Here is a 21557-nt window from a genome sequence, read left to right on the forward strand (position 1 = left end):
CCCCCCCCCCCCCCCGTCCTATGAGTGCCGGCTACAGTTCTCAGAGGGCTGCCACGGCGCCCTCCATAAAAGGAGCCGTAATACTAGACAGCTGAAAGTAATTGAAAGATGATGGTAATCTATCTCGGATCGAGGCTAAATCGATATAATTATTCCACAGTTCCCGCTTAAGTTGTACTAACGGGGGTTAGCATTAGCAAAGCGGTCCCGCCAATAATTCTCTTGCATTTGCGCGTACACATGTAGTTTACGTCTCTTACCTTTAAAGTGACCTTACCCTAGCGCTTATGAGGTCCATGATGTCTTCATATAGAAGCCCTGGAGGTAAAGGAGTATTTTGCGCCTCGCACATATGAATTAGAGTGTTGTCGTGGCCACTTCTATATGAGATGTACCGCGATGGCCACAGCACGCGTTTGTGGTTGTTTCCCATTGTGCGGAGTGAGAACAAATATATTGCGTAGATTACCATCACCCCATCGCAGATTCAGTATTAAATAATCAAAGACCATGTTTTCCGGCTTCGGCGCACACTTGGTGCGTCAAAAACGGCACAAGTTTACAACGTCTAGAAACGTTGCCTGTTAAAGGGGGATTGCAACGTCGGGTCACCAAGCTTCCTACAAGCTTTGAGCCTTTTTAGAAAATGACCGCCTGCATTTTTCTTTTTGCGAATACATTGCGCAGCCCAACTCAATCCTTGAGTTCGTGAGTGCGTCCGCCTATAAAGTGAAACTCAAAATTCAAATTTTGGGCGTTTAAAGGGACACTGAAGTGATTTGTAAACAATGCGGGATTACGAGCGCAAACTGTAGTCCGGAGTCCCTGGGCCCTGTTTCGACCACTCTGTGCGCGTTTACGCGAATCTATTTAGTAGAAAAATCAATTCGAAAATGCTGTCCTCCTCTCGTTACGCTCGCCCATTTTCTGTGGCGTTTTCGTGTGACGTCAGCAGGAGAGGAGCTGACAATTGGCTGCGCTACTGCACGGCTCGCCGACCTTCCGCGACCGAGTCAGTCGGCCCACCGTTTAGTCCGCCGGCCGCCGACGGGTCGTCGCAATTCGCTCGATCAGTTGAAACTAAGCCACAACACGTTTGGGAATGGAAGAATGCGCCTTTCTTTACTTCGTTAGTTTGTACTCTGTATCTAGCTCCAAGTCAAGGTCGCTTCACACAAGCGCTGCACAAGCGACGCTTCGCTGACTGGTACGCCAGTAGGAAAATATAAGGCCTCTTGAAGGGGGAGAAGAGTGAGCGAAGTCAATATAGGTACTAAGGAAATAAAATCAACTGATATTTTTACCGTACAGCGTAAAACTAGGGTGCGGGAAGCACTTTTTTGCGCTGGGCGAACAAGCAGAGCGGTCAGCAGCACGACTACGCATCTGCGAACGCTTTCCCGTCTACGAAATGCAATTGCTAGACGTGAGCTATTGTGGAAACTTGGGGGACGCTTACTGCACGAGCGCAATACAACAAATAGTCACCTAAGCTGCTTGAAATACTAAAACTAAATAAAATTGTAAACTGGTTATACATTATATATCTTATATTTTCCATTGCCGCCAGCGGCCCCCCGTGGCCTAGTCGTCTGGGGCGCTAGGTATGTCATCCCAAGTGTTCTGCCAGTCACAAGTTCGAATCGCCGCGGTTACATGCTTTTTTTTATTTATGAATTAACTTTTTCTTTTTTCGCCGATGTTTTCTATACTGAGTTCACCTTTTTTTGGGCCGCAACGTTCATTGCTCCACGAACTAGTCCACAGAACTCGCGCAGGCTGGCACTGGCGCGCTAGCGAGTTCTCGTTGGCGTGCTGTAGCCATAAGCACCGACTGCTTGCGGGCAGTGGGCACAGGCCAGAATCAACAGACCCTTGGCCTGGTGCGAACACGCTTTTTACGATACAGGCATGAGCGAGGCAAGCTCCAAATATGGGGGAAAAGCGCATTTATTTGAGCGTCTGCGGGGACGCGGAGGGCGTTCATGCACTGCGTAGGATTCAGATAGTGAATGCTACGATTCCAAGCCGTCCTGGGAGGCTTATCTTATGCATTTTACAGCCGACAACATGCAGAAGCGCGGTACTACGATAACTGGGATATTGAGAATGCCCATCCAACGACGCCATCGAATGTCAAACATGTTGTTTTACAGACCGAAACCGAAACCGAAACTTGATTGATTGCTAACCTTGGGCATCGTCCAATCACGGCGCCCCCTCCTCCCAACGTCACAGCTTAGTTTGTGCGGCCGCCGCAAACCGCGCATGGTAGTTTTTCTTCTTTCGCGCTTTGTAAAATAATTACCGATTTGTCAACCGTATAAACGATGAAAGGTGTGCTAATTTGAGCCAGTCTACACAGTGCAAGCAAAAACGGGAGCTTGACAAATTCACTTCAGTGTCCCTTTAACGCCCCGAAGCTACACCTGGGGTATGAGGCGCGCCGTGGTGGAGGGCCCCGGATCATGTTTACCACCTGGGGGTGTTTAATGTGCGCCCAAATCTCGACACACAGGCCTTTTCTATTTTCGCCTCATTTGCAAAGTGGCCGCTGCTGTCGCGCTCGTAGACGCGTCCGCGGGTTCTGCTGCAAAATTCCCTAGCCCCAAAGCCACCACGGCGGGTCCGTCCTTAAAGTGACACTAAAATGATTTGTAAACATTGCGGGATTATTAGCGTAAATTGTAGTCTGGAGTCTCTAGGCCATGTTTCGGCCACTCTAGAGTGGCTAAGTTTACGCGATTTTATTCAGTAGCAAATTCAGTTCGAAAATGCTGTCCTCCTCTCTGCACCCTCCTTGCCGATTTCCTATGGCGTTTCGTATGACGTCAAAAAGGAAATACGTGGCTTGACTGCGCTACTGCATGGCTCGCCGACCCTCCGACAGAATCATTCGGCCCAGCGTTTAGTCGGGCGGCGACCGGCGGGTCGTCGCAATTCGTTCGTTCATTTGAATCTAAGTCCCGGCGCGTTTGTGCCAGGAAGAATGTGCCTTTGGTTCGTCGTCGGTATCAAGCTCTAAGTCGTAGTCGGTCCCCACAAGTGCACATGCGACGCTTCGCGGGCTGGTATGATAGTAGACACATCTAAGGCCTATTGAAGGCGGGAGAAAAGCCAGCGAAGTAATATTGATACTAAGGGATAAAATGCAACCGAAACTTCTATCGAACAGCGTAAAACCAAGGTGCAGGGGACTTTTTACGCTGGGTGAACTAGCACAGTCCTCAGCCCCACGACCACACATCTCCGAATACTTTTCCGTATAAGGAATTCAGTCGCTAGACATGAGATACTGTGAGAATTTGGGGGATCCTTACTGCACGAGCGCTATACAAAAAATAGTCCTCTAAGCTGCCTTAAATGCTAAAGCGAAAAAAAGCTGTAAACTAGCTATACATTATAAACTTTATAATTCCGCCTCTGGCCTCGCTGGCTTATATCCGGTTGGTCTGGAGCATAAAAACAAACGTTTACCAGGTGATAACTAACACTCTTAGATATAATTCGTAGAAATATCCGGGCTATATGACATCCCAAGCCTTTTCTTAAGGATTAATCGAAATCTCCAAAGAGAGATAGTGTGTGTGTGTGTGCGTGTGCGTGGGCTTGCGCGTGTGCACGTGTTTGTGTGTGTGTGTGTGTGGGTGTGTGTGTGTGAGTGCGTGTGTGTGAGTGCGTGTGTGTGCGCGCATGAGTGCGGTCGTGCGTGCGTGCGTGAAATGAAACTGGACGGGGTTCGTTCATTCTCTAAACTGTTGAAAAAAGATGTTCCCTATGCGTCGACGCGTGATTTGAGAGAATGTCATTACAGGAAATGCTTCGTTTAAAAAAGTAATACCACCCTCTCTGGCAAGAAATCCAGACAAAGCTCGAACGTGGTAAGTGGGATGGTGGGGCGGTGGCTATTTCTTATCCTCATAATGGATAAGATCGTTTTTGGGCTTAAAAAACACAGGCAGAAGCTGATGAGACGGGTCCGAAAGCATTGACAGCCATTGAGCACTGCTTTTATTCATGCGTCCCAGCATCAAAAATCAATAGTTAGCGCTTGCGGAGAACGGAACTTCCTGGTTTGCTGACGCAGATACCTTTTTTACGTGAAAATGCTTAGGCTTCTAGCTACACCTTTCTTGGAGGCATCGGCTCCGGGCACCTCGCTGCAGCCTAAAGAAGTTCAAGGTCAACAGGAGAGCGACGCAATATCGAGAGGGTCAGAGAAAGTGCTAGAAGATTCTGCAAGGGGCGTGGAAAAAGTGAAAAGAAAGAGTATGGGAGGGTAGCCTGTCTCGGCTGTATAAAGCCGCCAAGGTCAGTCATATCCGGCCGCGAAGGCTTCCAAGCGCGCGGGTTATTATGCTAAGCAGAAGGCGCCGATTGATCAGTACATTGACCGCAGGCGGAAATTAGGGAAACTGCATTTGTGAAGATCTGGACATTTAAAAAAATTAATCGCGCACATTTTTAAGGAACTGTGACTGATACGTGGAACGCTCTGAGGCTCTGCACTGCTAAATAACGACATGCGGAACGACGAGACGTCAGAGGGCCAACGTGAAACGCCAAGCAGCTTCCCTCATGTGAAACGGGCCCACTCAATCGCTGCCAACTCGTCATACGAAAACTGATACTAGGTGAGCTGGTGAAAGCGGGAATTTTGTTCTGGTGTGATCCCGCACTACGGAAAATGGCAGCACCGACCTTCTTGTGATTCGAAATTTTGTCTCGCACTTCCATTTTCGGCGGATGTCGAGAAGGGAAGGAGGGCGGGGTGAGTTGGTTGGCTTCAACCTCTTCGTAGTTTGTGTGTTGGCGTCTCCTTTTGATTGGTTTCACTTTCCCTTTCTTATTTTTCTTCCCCTTGAAGCATATACTTCAGTTGGATCTCATTTATCGTATGCAGGTGAGCTCCCTGCTGAGCTCAATAATATCCCCAGTGCACTTTCCTTTCCTTTCTTCCATCCAATCACTTCTCTCTCTCTCTCATTTATCGCGCCGACAGAACAGCGCGTGGAGCGGCACTCAGCAAATCGACATCAGCGTGACATCACCCCGTGATAGCCAAAAGGAGTGACGCGACAGCGCTCGTCAAAAACTCGTGACGTCACTTCACGCGCGCGGCCCGGCGAGCGGAGAGCGGGCGCCGGCGCATTCACAAACGGGTACACGTATAGCCAGAGCTACAGACATAAGCGCTGCCCAGAAAGGCACTGTTGGCAAAAATACATTTCCGCAAACGGGAATGGAAGCGATAATATTGCCCGGAAACGCAGTAGAAGTCGCCATCAGGACTTTTATTGAAAGCGGTCATCGAATTTCCGCCGCCGTGATAGGCCTAGCACCTGCAGGCAGCTTAGCCGTTCAGCTCCGGCGGCGGCGGGCACGAAACAACGCCCCCATCGGCCTCCGCAGTGTTTTGACATCCGCACAAAGCGGTGAGGTCATGCCGGGATTCGGTCATATGCGCCTTTCGGGATGAAAGTGCGGGAATTTGAAACGAACGATTTTGAGGCCGTTCAATGTAATTAATTATCGCGCGTTGAAGTATTTAAAGTGCTGTTTCGGGTTCGTCAGACCATTAAGCATTGATAAAAGCTATAAAAGTGAAACTTAAAATTTTCGTGTCAGTACTTCTTTATGTTTACTTTTTAGGTTCTTCGTCAGCATAATGCACCTTCTAGCAAAAATACACCTTCAGCGTTCGATGCACTAGTTTTTCGAGCTTCAGGAAATGATACATTCATGTTTTGGAGCGCGCACGACCAAGGGAGCGCGCACGACCAAGGCGTGGTGGGATATGTGGGACGGGTTTAAGAGCAGAGGTCCACAGTCTTCGAACAGCTAAAAACACCATCATGTCCTGTCAGAAAAAAAGAGGAAGCAGAAAAAATGTATAATTGATGATGATGGTTGGTGTTTAATGGCGCAAGGCCGACGAGGGCAAAGAGCGCCAGAGAAGTTATTTAATGAAAACAAGTGATTACCACAAAAGGTACGTATAAAATGTGTAAACTGGACATAGTAAGATCAATAAAGATAATGGTGATGGCTGGTGTATAGGGCCAGATGTGATTACGCATGATAGGAAATGAGGTTTCACGCGTTTCACAGAAACCATGGCATCGTCACCTAGAAACAGCGATGGGTGTAGGGGAATATGTTGTCTGTAGAGTTTTCTGAAGTGTTTGTGTCGTGTTGTGTCAAGTGCCTTGCATTGTATGAGTATGTGGACTACAGATAGGCCCTCCCCACACCTGCTACACAGGGTTCCTGGAGATCCCGTGAGCAGGTGCGAGTGCGTTACATGCGTATGGCGTATCCGTAACCTAGCTAAGGTAACTTCAATGTGCCTGTTGTGTGAGTCAGTAGTGTATTGTCCCAAGTGTGGTTTTATTACGTGTAGTTTGTTGTCTGTCTGTTCGCTCCAGTCTGCTTGCCAAGTTTTACGGAGTTGTTGTCTAATGTGTGGCTTGAGGTCTGTGTTAGGCAGTGTTGCCATGTCGACTGTGCTTCGGAGTGCAGCATTGGCGGCCATTTCATCCGCCACTTTATTACCGCCATTGCCAGAGTGGCCTGGCACCCAACACACAGTCACCTCAAGGTTTGAAGAATAAGCTACCATAATCGTTTTGAAGACAAGATTAATGACATGGTTTTTTGATGACTTTCCGGATGATAATGTACGGACGACGCTCAACGAATCTGTATAAATGACTGATGTAGGAATATGATGTTCAACTATGTGACTTACAACCAGAGATATGCCATATGCCTCTGCCGTAAAAATACTTGTATTAACATTCATTGTTCTACATGCTTCAAAATTGGGCCCATGCTCAGCACAAGACACTGCAGTGGACGTTTTAGATGCATCGCTGAAAAACTCTGAAGCCCTGTATTTATTCTTCACATGAATGAAATGCTGCAAAATCCCACTTCTTGGTGTCCTGTTCTTATTGTATTGTACGAAAGACAAGTCACATGCCACAGGACGAAGGTGCCATGGTGCTACAAGATCAGTGTGAGATGATTTAAATGTGTCGAAGAGGGAGACGTCATGAATAGTCACCTCGTCCCTCACTCTCTGCGAGAAAGGAACAGCAATGGATGGGCGGTTTAAAACAGTTTAGTTGTGGACGTATCATTAAAAACCGGTTTAAAGGGATGGTTATTCATTGATGAGATTTTGGAGGCATATAGGAGGTCAACATAAGTTCGCTGGTACGCTAAGCACCATTTGTCGCACTCTGCATAAAGGCTGTGGACAGGACTGGTAGGGAACGCCCCACAAGACAGGCGAAGCCCTAAGTGAAGCACTGGGTCGAGCATTTTAAGTGCTGTTTTTGTGGCTGACCCATACACAATGCTTCCGTAGTCCAACCGTGACCCTACCAACGCGGCATAAAGTCGAAGCAGGAGTTGTTTGTCTGCACCGTACGATTGGTGAGACAGGACTTTTAGAATATTAATTGTTTTTAGGCATTTTTGTTTAAGTCGTTTTATGTGGGGTATGAATGAGAGTTTCTCGTCAAACACCACACCCAAAAACTTGTGTTCTCTTTTTACTGGAATCGAGTCACCAAAGAGTTTTACGTCGGGATCGGGCAGGATGCCCCGCCTTTTTGAGAATACAACGCGGGTACTTTTAGAAGGATTAAGTTTAAATCCATTTTCATCTGCCCAGCGAGAAAGTTTATTTACCCCATTAATTAACTTAATTACTACAATTGTGTACACATAGACCACTGCAATAACAAAGATAACTAAGCGAAAGCTACCGAAATGAGCTACTGATGACAATGATCGTTGGTGAGATGAGGTGAAAAAACAAAAAGGTCAAAATAATAAAAACCGAAAATGTAGAACAGAGTCGCAAACGCCTACCCAATACTGCGCCAGCACCCGATTACCTAAAAATAGAACTGTAAAATTAAAAAATGAAAATGCAGAAACAAAAATTAATATGGTGGCCTCACGCGATTATCTCAACAAAGCACGAAAGAACCAACAAAATAAGCCTTCGTGTATGTCGTGTTCGTCCATGTTTACCAAGGAAACGTAAGGTTGGTGAATCGAAGGAGGGGTGTGCAAGAATGTTTACGCATAAGTAGAGGAATAATACGAATTCCTGTATTTTTTTTCACTTGAATAGGATTGACCGAAATTGTTAATTGTGACGAGTGGGTAAGCGTCCAGTTTCCCAGGGTTACGAGTTTCCCTGCTGCGAGATGGCCTATGACGATTTACCCTATTGGACGAGTTAACCTATGACGAGTTAACCTATGACGAGTTCGCTGTAACACTTTTGGCGAGTTCTCCTAGACTCGCTACAAGCAGCCGCGCACGACCTCAAACTCCCGTCCCAGGCTGAATGGCTTAGTTTGCGTAATGAATATTAGTCTTTTCTTATAGCTGCTTAGGCTTATAGCTGCAAATAAAAGTAAGCCGTCGTTGCTTGTGTCACGTCATACAGGCACACAAACAATGCCCGACTTTGAAAAACGCGGGAAAGAGTGAAGCACGTATTGTACGAGCTTCCAAGATCTGATGCGCGCAGAACAGTAATATTTGGCTGCGCTATTCCTATGCTATCTATATCTAACCGCTGGACGCTCTTATTGAATATTTTATAAAGCGTTTCACAAAAATAAAAAAATTAAAGAAGGCACTAGAGGTGTCTTTACAACGGATAAAAAGAAGGTATGGGCATGCAGCAAGTTAGCATGTCTATATGAAAACATGCAAGAATCAGAAGCTTCATAGTCGATGTTTGGTTTGACCCTGGAGCGTAGGCGGTTTGACGTTTTAAGTTTTAAAGTGACGTGAGCTCGAATTTCTTCCGAAACCTTTGCTGCAAACAGCATCTTTAAACTGAGGAAGTCAAACACTGCAGTATTCAGTTCGCCCTGGTGCACAAGGTACGTACCTCTACGGGTCCGATCACATCTCCATTGGGTTCGTGTATTTGTTGTGCGTGCGTGCGTGCCTGCGTCTTCGTGCGTCTTCGTGCGTGCGTCGACTAAGAGCCAGGACACAAACGTACGTTACACCAGGACGACGTAAGCAATCCCGCAAGCCGTGGTTGCGAAAGCACGCATCTCAAAGACCCTACCTTCATCAGCTGACCTCTTTTTTCCGCTGGGTTTAGCCCACCTTTGTTTGTCTACATGGCGCGATTGGTCCTTGGGGCCGCCCTGCACTTTCGTCCCACGGCAGATATTGGTCTTGACAGAGCGTTTAGGTTGTGCCTGGAAGGCCGAACCGGGTAATTGGCCATTGCTCGCAGTGGGAGAACAATGGCGACGCGCAAGCTGAGGTTGTCGTTCGTTGAAATGCCCCCGCGTCTGCCGCTGATATTGCTGCGGATATAGGCGGTGCAGTGGCCGCCGTCGTGTCCACAAGGCATTTTTCAAATCTAAACCGCGGCAAATTTTGCATGCAAAGATATTGTATGTACATTATGGCAATTTCTTTTGTGCCAAGAGTTTCTTTCGAGCGTAGAAAAGGGCTCCCGCTCGCGAGTGCGCGCACTCGTCTCCCTAGCTCTTGCTCTGCGCATGTTTGAGCGAAAGCCTGTGTGTGACTGCGCGGATGTGGAGGGAGTTCCGAATTTTCTTTAGCTCGGAACCGTCGCATCACGCGGAAAGGTTGTGCACCTTAAAATCTCCGTCCTTTCCGTGGCGAGCCCTTTTAAGAGCGTTGTTTGGGAACCTCTCGAAAAGCTTTACTTTATTTTCCTGAGCTCCCCATCTGCGACTTTCTCCTCTCAACGGGGGCACCACCCCCATGCGAGCAGTGGTGGCGTATGTCATCGTGGAAACTGACGCCCGTACGTCACCGAGCACGTAGGCGTTCCGGCGGGCGCCCCCTGGCAATTTCATGCCTTGGTGCATCCCGCATACCAGTGCGTTCGGATATCTCCCACAGGCAGAACATAAGACCTGTGTGGCCCAACTGGTCGAGGCGGCGCACAAGGCTAAGTGTAGTAGCCGCCACTAGCACCTGTGCAGACATTCGCTGTAAAAAAAAAGCAAGATATGGCCTTAAATTGATCCTGTTTCACAGCGAAATCCTCGAAGAAAGAAGAAAAGAAAGCTTTGTTCCGTACTAACCGGCTGAATATTTTACGGAACGATTATTAAGCTGCATTGTTTATTGTGTATTAGTTCAACTGAAGTCAATTACCTTGAATGTTCACATTAAGCATTGGTACAGCTCTATATGCAGGAGAATTTCTTCCGGTCTTCTAATTCTTGTACTAAAAATAACCCATTTCACAAGCAGGGATTACAGTATTACCCGTACAATGAAATAGAAGCAGATAGATTTAAACCGGCCGAAGATATGTGCGTATAATATTCTTGAATTAATACATTTCTTCTGCAAGTTTTGATTGGGCCGGGTAGGGAGTTTCCATGTATGTGAACAGTGGAAAGTTCACGGCTTGTCTGCCATAACTAAGTTTAGCTTTTGGCAGTAAAATATTGTTTCAATGCAGAGAATGTGGATCTTTGAAGAGAAAGCTGAAGCTGGTCATTAGTGATTATTACGGTTGACGTTGTTGACAAGGGTGAGAGCAGAACAGGGCACTATGCAAATTCTTCAGCTCGTTAGACGCTTTCTGCTTCCACGTAGATACCGTTTCGCAGGAAAGTTTTGGGGCCAAGTATGTTTGCTTAGGGGATAGCTGAACAAATCAAAGCGGGTCAACGCATGGCGTAGGTCCACTGGTGATGCCGAAAGGTCGGTTACCGTGCTATACAAATGCTACCAGTGAAGCACGGCACGCAAAGAACTTCAACATTGCCCTCGGCACCTGTTCGCGTCTGCCGCTCCGGCGGATGCTCAGCTCTGCAAAGTTTACGCGCTCCTTGCTCGTAATTAGGCGTTATCCGCAAAAGGGCTTGGCATTCCTGTTTTCTTGAACTTTGCTTCTTCCTAAAGGTGACCGGGTGATCCCGTTGGTTTCTCTCTTCTGGTCGATAAAAACTTTATTAACATAGCACAGTATTGTTGCTTATTTTTCTCAGATAAGCCGTTATTGCTGGCACACTAACGTCAGTAAAGTACCCATATCATAACAGCATCCTTACATATTAATGGATTTATTCATCTCATAATTGATACCTTATGTATGTATATATATATATCAGTGTGTCTAGCCGCAAAAAATACGGGTTCGGTTAGGGTTCGGGTTCAGGTGAATTCATTTAATTCCGGTTCTGTTCCGGTTCGACTATACCACATACCGAACCGGTTCGCGAACCGTTTTGCGAACTGTTACGGTGAATTAAATACTAGTGAAGCGTGAAGGAATGTTTTGTAGTTTAAATCCACCATAAAATAAATAGAAATCTGGAGAACTCAAGCTACTGCTTTTTCCCAATAAAGGTTGTGCAATATTTTAGACAACCGTTACAAATTAGGCCCCGTATTAAGAAAAAAACATATGTAGGGGCGATTTACCAGCTACTTTCTCGCCCAGCCGTTACGTTGTTCTAGGGACCGCTTTTAAAGAAACCACCTAGGGTCGTTATATCTGTGGTATAAACCTTCTCCCGCTTCCTTTTTGTTCTTGTTGTTGAAACCGCAATCTCCTCTTGGGAATCGCCCATCATCCTGAATGTTAAACCTCTACACTTAGACCTGCGTATCCATGGGTGTCGGCATGATTTTGTATTGAGGGAGCAAACCCATTGCCCTGCCGTAGGAGCGAGGGATGGGGAGGGTAAAATACAAGAAAAATTCCACAGCATACAGCGGGCACAAGAATAAAGCTGGCTTTTGTTCACCTTTTAAGAATAAGGAATGTTAAGAATTACGTATCAAGATGTTTATTAACACTCATTCATCCCAACAACAAACGAGTACCTTACATAACGGCAACTTTTCGATCGAAGGCACAGGTTTTTGAAACAATTGTTTCGCATCTATCAGATAACCATGTAAAATGATATGATGATATTTGGTAAGATTGGAAAAATTGCTATTTTCTTTATGCAGACCCTTCCTAGCAGTCACTGATTGATAAATATAATCACCTTGCGTCTACAGCGCCCGCATCCCAAAGTGAGTATCTCTGTGGACGCTCTCTGCTTGTGCTTTTACATTTTTTTCACGATGCAGCTGAGGCATGCCGAGTCCAGTCAGATGATGGTCGGACACCGTTAAACGAACCTGTGCTTCCACACGCCGAATCACGTTAACCGAAAATTCGATCAGGGCAACATGTCGTGGAGACTATGATGGCCGTTTGCAAAGCGCGACTGATATAGGAATGTATCTCCGGGGTGATTACCAGGAAATTCACAAGGTATTTATTGAAGTCCGTGTTCTTGTACGATCGACGCTAATATTTAGCTACAAAGTTCAAGTAGTTGTCAAAATGATAATACTTCTTAACTGATTCGCCTGGCTACATCTTGCTCCTCCCGACGCCTTTAGGCGATGCAATAAAAGTAAAACAAATGGGCCGCTGCCTTCAAATTTTCGATATAATGCTTATAGCAGAGATTCCAAGTAAAGAATAAAGAAGCTACAAGTATTCTTCAACAGTCCTGGAGTGTTTGGCCGGCCTGTATATGGCGTGCTATGATGCGCATGCAGCACCCTGAATTCTGTGCCAAGCTGCCCTGTTGTCTCCTCCTTCTCCGCATGTAGGTTCGTAAAGCCTTCTGCTTTTATCCTGTGTTCGCTTACTGTTTCCGTCAGTAGACGTTGTGTGCAGTTGCACCACTAAACTGAACATCTCTCCAATTAAAATGTTTCTATTTTTAACAAAGTGCGCAGAACAAAGCAAACAAAGAAGTTGTATACTGTATTTTTTGTACTGATGCAATCGTGATATGTCAACCACTTACCTTTAGCTCGACCAACATCACCAGACTCGTTAACTAGTTCTCTCTCTCCCGGTGTGAACCCGGCAGGCACCCACTCATTAGGCAAGATTAAAACTAGAAATGCATCTTTCGATAAAGCTATTCTAAATGTGCTTTACCGACTATTAGGTGAGAACAAACTAACTCAATGATATATCCAACAGGAATGCGCATCGCAGGTTAACGGGCCAGCTTCATGGGTGATAATAAAGCCAGGGTTACGCGGAACACGGAGCCTTGTCCCAAAATAGTAACCATAGAAAAGTCTGTAATGAATCAGCTTTGATTATTCTTCTGCCCCCAAAGTATGTGTGCCCAAAAGGTTTCAACGCAAAAGACTGAAGCCGGACTTTTGGGATCGACGGAGTTTTCTTGCGAGGGATGATTTCAGGGCGAAGAGATGTGGAGACGATCCTTTGATGGTGGAGGCTGCACAAATGCGTTAATGGGGGTAGAAATATATCCGGATTAGGGGTCGTCGACGAGCTCAGAATTGTTTCTCTTCTTTACCTAGCGAGGAACCCGACGCGGTGGCTTAGTGGATAGGGCGTTGTGCTGCTGAGCATGAGGACGGGGGTTCGATTCCCGGCCGTGGCGGCCGCTTTCCTGATGGAGGCGAAAAGCAAGAACGACCGTGTTTACGAAATTTCGGCGCGCGTTAAAGATTCCCAGGTGGTCAAAATTAATCCGGAGCCCTCCACTACGACGCGCCTCATTTCATCCGTCGTGTCGACGCGTTAAACCCTACAGCCAGTCTACCTAGCGGGGCGCTACTACAAAATCATCATCGGGTTTTCCTTTAAAGAAGCTTCTGAAGTACAATTTGGGCTTGCAAAAAGCTAAAATAGACGAACTTCGCGCATGTCTAAAGCAGCTCCGTCTAAAGCAGCTTTAGCGCTTGCCAAAAACATCGCGATTGTCACAAACGCGAGCTCACATTGGCGCGCGGAGGCTGCGAGGTGCCCTCGCCGGACTTTTTCCTGCCCGTTCTGTTTACCTACCGAGGTAAACGACGTGGCCTCTGAAACTGCCTTAGGTGAGAAGGATGGAGGTTTTGACGCAACGCCAGCTAAACGGCTGAATGCTGGTGCTGCCGATTTTTTTGGGTGCCTGGATGCGCTTCCGCCGCAGAGACGCATGCGCATCAAGGTATACCCTAGCCGATTTCACCTGTCGCTGCCCGGCCGCAGAATAAAAAAATGGGGGCAGGAATTCTTCGCCTTTAGAACGGGAGCCGCAAGCACGACTTCAGGGGTCGCGGCAAACTCGCGAGTTCGCGTTCGGAGGAAAAGTGGTAGCGAGAGGTGACAAGGAGGCCCAAAGGAGTTTCAACTGTGACATTCAATAAATGCTTTTGAGCACACACCCAGAGGCTGTTGCCGAGTTGCAAATAGTGTGCATCTCTGCACCCTGGCATGGACGGATGCATTTATTCCGCGCATGCTGAGCCGTCCGTCTAGCCTTTTCTGTTAAAACATTCGGGGGCCCACGGGGTCGAAATGGGTTACCGTATTTTCTCGCGTATAACCCGCACCAAGAATGCGAAAATTTCAGTGGCAAACAATGGGTGCGGATATTACGCCGCGTTTTTCTTTTAGTGCAGCTTCACGGCAGTGCGCGTTGTGCCGTGAAGCTCTTATTCAGTAACGCCGACTAAGCCATCCATGGCAGCTATTGCGCTAAACATACAAGGACGAGTGTACTCTAACTGAATTTTATTAGTACGACGAAAGACATATAAACCCAAGAATTTTCGCAAAAATTCTTTACAGCGCGCACAGAACGCACTTGTCGTGCTCCGGACATTACAAACAAGATTATATCAGCGACATTTCTTTGTCCACAAGTGCCACTGATGGGTGGTTTACGCACTCGGTTTTATACCTAGAAATATAATACCCTTCCACAATGTCTCGATGTTTGATTGTGATGCGTAAACAAAACTGCTGTGTTTTCAAAAAGAGGTGTGAAATCAAACTCAGTACAACGCGGGGCCAAGTGAGTGAAAGGGTGTCCTTTCAAGCTGGAAGCATGCTAATTTAAACTTATATTTAGGAGCATGTAAGCACCTTATACAAGGTCTAACCCGCTGTTTATCTCAGTGATACCACTCGTTTTTCACACAAATATGGCGGCGCCCCGCGGGAAGTCGGAGAAGTGCTTTGACAAACACCACGCAACGGCACTGACTTAGTTGCCATACCCGGTGAAATGGCATCAATGACGCAGCTTTTAGGCGTATTATTGAATAAGCCTTTCAAATCAAATGTCAAGCGCATTTACGCCGAATGGGTGGCCGAATACCTCTACGACTTGACGACGACAGGGCGCGCGCGAAGGTCTGATATTGCATTATTCTGCAGGTGGCTTGCCGAGGCATGGAGGGCGATTCCAGATGAGATGGTGCAAAAAAAAGCTTCAAAAAATGCTGCATCACAAACAACATGGATGGAATCGAAGATGACCTTGTGCGCAGCAGTGAATACTCCGGCTCAAGTGATAGCCCTAGCGAGAGCAGTGACACTGAGTGAATTGTGACTTTCGCCTTGCAGTCAGTGTGTTCTGCTTGCTAAATATACGCTTTTTCTGTTTACACAGTATGAGATGTCTGGCTTGAGCAGTAGCGTTGGTGCAGCCTTTCCTGTATCGAATGTGCGGGCAATACGCGAAAATATTGTATATGTATCGAAACCTCGTTCCTAGAAGTAAACGTACGCTTCGACTCCAAGCAGCATCTTCCGACGAGAATGTTTCGCAGGAGCAAGTGCACAGAAACCAGCCTTTTCAATACATTTCACACTGCCGTTGTTAGCAGTCAGCCTCTCGAAGGGGTGAGCCGAAATTCTATTAAAAGTGAGCTTTAGTTATTGCTCAGTCGCTCAATATTGCTCTGGTCACTGGAATGCATTTTGAGATAGCTAATACGGACGCGGCGTCACCACGAAGGCCACCATGAAGTCGTCTGAATTCCGCCTGGCCACCGCCCTCGTTCCGTCAGCAAAGTTGCGGAATCTTATAACAGATTATGAGATTAGAAACTGAAACGGTAATTGAACGCGTTAAGCATGAGATGGAACAGTTTCGGAAGACGCTCTTTAATCTGTCGACAATAGTACTCCTCCTATGGAACGAGTAGCAGTTATACTAGTCAGTGAAAATGTATTTTCAAAAAGAAAGCAGAGCTGAAAGGGACGAAACAGCAGTGAGACCAGAAGGGATGAACGCTGGGCAAATGGGACAGCGTGGGACACGTAAGCTTTTTCGCATGTGTCGTCGACTAAAGTGCTGTTTTAAAGCAAAGTTTTTTACCTCTACCCCCCAAGGGTTCTTTCGCGACCGTTGGTGTCACCAGAAAACTCCAGCGAACAAATAAAAGAATTTACTGGCACCGCCGGGAATCGAACCTGGAACTAATAGACTAACAAAGCGAGAGCCCGTCATCTTACCGATTTAGCTACGAGCCCACACGAAGACTGGGAAGACAGGTGGTGTACTAACCAAGCACATCTATGGGTTTACCCCCTGCGTTCTCGCTGAATGCAACGTGAAAGCGTCACGCGACCACTCACGCCCGTCTAGCGGCACTGTGCGCACCTTGCTCATGGGTTAAGAGTTGCAAAAATAAAAGGAAGCTCACACCAATGCATGGCGTCTCACTTCTAGTACGCCAATGAATCAAAAAATGAGCCTAATAACGCTATCGCGTTAAAAGTTGGCGCAGCTTGCAGTAGTGGTGCAAGGCTTGAGAAACAGCAGAGCTCGCGGCCCCTCTCCCTTCGTTGGAGACCCGGCTGTTGCACATCACATGAATTTCCGAACTTCCCGCTGAAAGTTCTTCATGACTGCAGGCCCTGATAGTTTTAACAGCGGAGCTGTTGTACAAGCCGTACGTTTGCCGTTGCAGAAAAAAATACCAAGAAAATGTCGAGCGCTCATGAGCGTGTGCCCCGTGGTCCCCGCCGAGCGTCCTCATCAAGCGCAGTGGCTTTGAAAAAAAAACACCCACCGGCAAAAACCCCGAGGAGCTAGAAAATGCCAAGCGCTCCTGAGTGCCTGCCTCGCGGCGACCACTGAGACCCCAGCTCATGCATTGGCTTTTGCAAAAAAAAAAAAGGAAACTCCAGCGCTGTCGTCAAGCGCTACCGCGCGCGTAAAAACAAAACTTCAGCGCTAATGCTAAAGATGAAAAGACATCCTGCTTGGGGGAGGTCATGGCGGCGACCGCATTAGCTAGAAGGCCTTATGAATAAGTGAAGACATGGCTACGAGTGTGCTACTTCTTCCCGAGATGACTTGGAGATCCCGCTAGCGCTGCCTCGAGTCGATGACGATGAGCTGGTGGAAGTCTACAATGCCGAGGATGAATCTGCATCCACCACTCCCTGCGAAGAAGACGACGACCTCTTCGATGCATATGACGACGATTACTGGCACCACAACTATGCAAATGAACAATGATACTGAAACTTAAATATGTGTCCGAGAAGGCTCAGCTACAACAGCTTTGCCATTCAAGTCTTGCGCATGAGTGCGAGCTTCTCTGAATATTTTTGCCAGCAGCCTTTCACATCTCTCCCGAATTACCAAGCTCGCGGCAAGAAAGGAAGGAAGAAAGGAATGGGCGAGCGAGCTAACGAACGAACGAGTGAACGAGCGAACGAGCGAAAGAACGAGCGAATGAAGGAACGAACGAGCGAACGAACGCCCACTTGTGTTCACACTCGAGCAGCCACGCAAGCTGGCTTCACTGTTATAATAATCTATTTGTGGTGGCGCACCCTTTACAGGTGGCGTTATCTTGGCGCCATCAACGGAGCAGTGTCAGGACCTGCTGTGCAGCAAGGCCCTGGAAAACCAGCGTGGCCTGGTGATCCGGGCTAGACAAGACCTGAAGGCCATGGCATCACGGACTAGAGACTCCACCCACCCAGGATGATCAATGCTACAGCATCGAAGATAATCCATGGCTCCTTTTTTTGTGCAATACACGTTTATTTCTCTCTGTCTCTCTCGCGTTGGGCAACTTACGGCAAGGTTAAACAGTTCCGCTGTTGAAACTGGGCAATAATAAATTCAATCCCAATGCAATATCAATACATTGCCCAAAATTTGACGCGGTCAATTTGCATTCAATCGCTGTGAGGGCTCGACAATTGTCCTATTTGCATTTGGAATCTACAGGACGTAATCTTCGTCAGTTCGACTTCAGGAGCAAGCTTCTCTGTGCTACGTACAAGTGAACGCTGAAGCACGCTGGGGGGTCATGCCATCCGGACACGAAATCTTCACCACAGCGCTCCCGAATGACCAATTAAAGTGACCAAGTGTGCAAATTTGGCGAATGATTAGGCCGAACATAAGATTTGACTAAAAAAAGTGCATGTGCGCAGGGACAACACGCAAGGCATGAATGGCATTTTGCATTGCTCAATGCCCCAGCGGAGATGCCCTTTTTTTCTGAAATTCAATGCTCGGCTGCGTCATTCACCTAATTGGCACAATAAATCACTCCGGTTGGGCCTTCTGGATAATTGTGATGAAGACGCCCTAGGGAGACTTTTTAGAGTGAACCCGGAAAACCCGCATGGTACAGCTGACGTATTGAAATGAGAACTCAGAGTTCATCATTACGGCACACAGGGTTGGACACCAGGCGACCGTGAACGTTGTGCCGACTTAGCACCAAAAGACGTGGTATCAGGCTTGGGGAACAAGACCGGACGACATCCACTCTTCCTGATTTTACTGCGTACACAAAAAGGCTGCCATGGCAAGTGTGCTTTTCAAGTCGGGTGTGGGATTGCGCTTGTTTATTCCTTTTCTGTTCTCTTGAATTTCTCTTCGGCGATGACCGTGCCCCAGATCCCTGTGATGCGTTGACACTCTGTTGTTTTCATGTTTCCAGTAAGAGTGCTCTGACAGGGAATAACATACAATGTTGTATGTGGTAGGTACTGGGCCATGACACCGGTCCCTCCTCACGGTATTGAACAGAGTTCGTCAGCTTTCAATACAAATCGCGAGGCAGAAGGAAGCAAGCAGCTGGGATGAGGGAAGTAGGGGAGATGCATGCACAGGAATCCACACAGGTGCAACGAACAGAGGGCAGGGGGTGGTTTAGAAAGAGAGCACGGTGAACGCGGGGTGAACTGCCCACAATGACTCTATCGGAATGCGCAAAGCTTTTTTGTTTTGCAATCAAGAGCCAGCACTCCCGGGTGCAGACGGCAACACTTGTCTATAACACTCGAGCGGCGTCACACGGGCTCCACGGACGATGCCTATCGGTGACACCCGGTTCAATACAGCCTGCATCTGCGTGTGCGTGCCCACCCTGACATGATCAGCATGTCCTTGTTCGTATTTCTGGCCGCCGATGCTACCGAGGATGCTCGTGCGGCCAGGAGCACTGCTGCCGGCCCCGGCCACTGCACACCCGCCGGCCGAGCATTTCTGAGGCACAGCATTGGTCTGCTGCGTCTTTTCTCGGGCAAGGACGCTGGCGCATTGTCGTTCTGTCAAAGTGGTACGTGTAATCGCGTGTCGCGGGCTGCGAGATTATGCGCCGGTGTTGGTAGCCGGTTCACGGCGCCACTGGTTGGATATTCCTAAATTTCCTGCATGCGGCTCCCCTAGGGGGCAGAGTTACGCGTCCGTCCGCCATCTGGGGCGGTATTCTCGAGTTTTGCCCCTTTTGCGTCCCTTTCAAAAGTGTCCCTTTTGGTGAGCACTGATTGGCAAAAAGCAAACAACCGGAAGTGACGTAACGCAAGCGCGGCAAACCTACTGCCAACGCCCACTGCTTAAACGGAAGTACGTCACGATGAAAGGAACGCAAAAGGGACGTTTTCAAAAGGGACAGTTACGAGAATACCGCCCCTGGAGTTCTAAAGTTGTGCGGGAAAGCCACGCGTCACGCGTGTAGGAGCCGCCGCGCGGGTTGAAGCCGCGGGGCGAAGTCGGTGCGTGCGTGTGCTGCCGGTTCAGCCAGCCGCTGCGTGGGACAGCCGCAGCCGCTGACCTGCGCACAACTGAAAAAGGCGTTCGATGCACAACACTGAAAGCGGGCTTTGCGGTCACGTTGGAACGGGCTGCGCGGTGGCTCGAACAAATCAGAGGAACAACTCTGGCGAAGCTTATACAGGACCTATAGATGTGTCACAGCTGCTTTTATCGTTCAAGTGGCCATCCTTGGAAGTCTGAACCGAGCGTGAACCGATGTTGTTCCGCTCCCGTTCGCTAACAGGTAAAAGAGCTGCTGGACGACAGCATCGGTAATATGATAAATTAATTATATGAGAACATCAATGAACACGATAAGGAAAACTTTGAGGCAGCTAGGAAGCTCTTCATGCTTTGTCATTCAGTCGACCTTCAAGGTCCTTGAGCAAAATCTGGCAGTCAACACCCGTCGTTCAAAAAAGCCCCTGGACGCCACCAGGGAGTTAACGGCAGTTAGCGCGAAACAACGCATGACTGGTCGTGAGTAGATGAAACGTCGAATTGAGAAGGATGACAAGGCGAAGGAAAAATAAGAAAAATTAAATAACAGGAATAAAAGTGAATTTGAAAGCCACAGCAAATTAACAGGAATCAATGCGAACTAAATGGAGTAAAGTGAATTAAATGAACGATTGAGGGAATGAAGTTATATGAAAGTAATTAAAAGTGACTCAAAGTTAATTTATAGAATTACCCGCCGCGGAGCCTCTGTGGCTAGGGCGTTGTGCTGAGCGGCGGCGGCTTTTCTGGACGCGGCGGCGGCTTTTCTGATGGAGGCGAAAAGCGTAAACGCCCGTGTGTTCCAGATTTCGGCCCATGTTGAAGATCCCGAGGCGGTCAAAATTAATCCGGAGCCATCCACTACGGCGCGACTCGCCGCCTGTGTAACGTCGGCGCGTTAAACCTAATAATCATCATCATAATTTACAGAATTCAAGGTATATTCAGATTAACCCGGAAGTATTAAGAAGGAAGGCCAAACAATTTAAGAGGAATCAATGCAAATTGTGAGGAATCAAACTTACACAAAGTGAATGAACAAATTAATTAATTTGGATAAAAGTGAATTAACGGTAAACAGAGTCAATTAAGATGCATCAAAGTAAATGTCGAAAGAAAAAGTAAATGGTGAGAAATCGATGTGAATCAAGCGGAATGAAGGGGAGTTAATTTGAAGCAAACTGAATAATGCTGGTCACTCAATGAATTAAAATATATACAAGTCAAATAAAATGAATGAGACGATCAACACTATTCTAGAAAGTTAATTAAAATGGTTTCAAGTGAATTAGAAAGAAGGAGAATAAAAATTAAAAGGAATCAATATAAAATACGAAGATTCACACTAAATTACCTTACTTGTCTATGTAAACTAAGTTAGAGTGAGGTGAATTAACAGGAATCAAAGTGAATTAGGAATTAAGACACAGCTAATTACGGAGAATCAATGTGCATTCCGAAGAATTAAGTGACTGTAGGGAATTAAGACGGACAAATACGTATTAGCAGGAACGAAAGTAATTAGCATAGATCAGAGTTGAGTGGGAAGGAAGAAAAAGAAAATAAAGAGGAATCGATATGTGAGTTAAGAGGAATGAAGATGAAACATTTTGAATCAAAGCGAAATAAACGGACAATTCAATGGAATAAGATATATAAACGGGAATGAAGATCAAC

At 47.1% G+C, this 21557-nt stretch overlaps 1 protein-coding gene and 1 long non-coding RNA gene across 2 annotated transcripts in view; one reads left to right on the forward strand and one right to left on the reverse strand.

Moving 5' to 3' along the window:
* The window catches only part of LOC144151468 (uncharacterized), a 459596-nt gene extending 441730 nt beyond the window's left edge, over nt 1-17866 (forward strand). Inside the window, exon 2 of the long non-coding RNA XR_013318881.1 lies at nt 17666-17866. This is a non-coding gene — a long non-coding RNA (uncharacterized LOC144151468). The remainder of the gene's footprint in view (nt 1-17665) is intronic.
* The window catches only part of LOC144151461 (RYamide receptor-like), a 920756-nt gene that overhangs the window by 825742 nt on the left and 73457 nt on the right, over nt 1-21557 (reverse strand). The gene's annotated exons all lie outside the window — the stretch shown is intronic.

The sequence above is a fragment of the Haemaphysalis longicornis genome, unplaced genomic scaffold (assembly GCF_048455015.1).
Source record: "Haemaphysalis longicornis isolate Haplotype H1 unplaced genomic scaffold, Haemaphysalis longicornis Haplotype H1 scaffold_1, whole genome shotgun sequence".
Lineage (NCBI taxonomy): Eukaryota > Metazoa > Arthropoda > Arachnida > Ixodida > Ixodidae > Haemaphysalis > Haemaphysalis longicornis.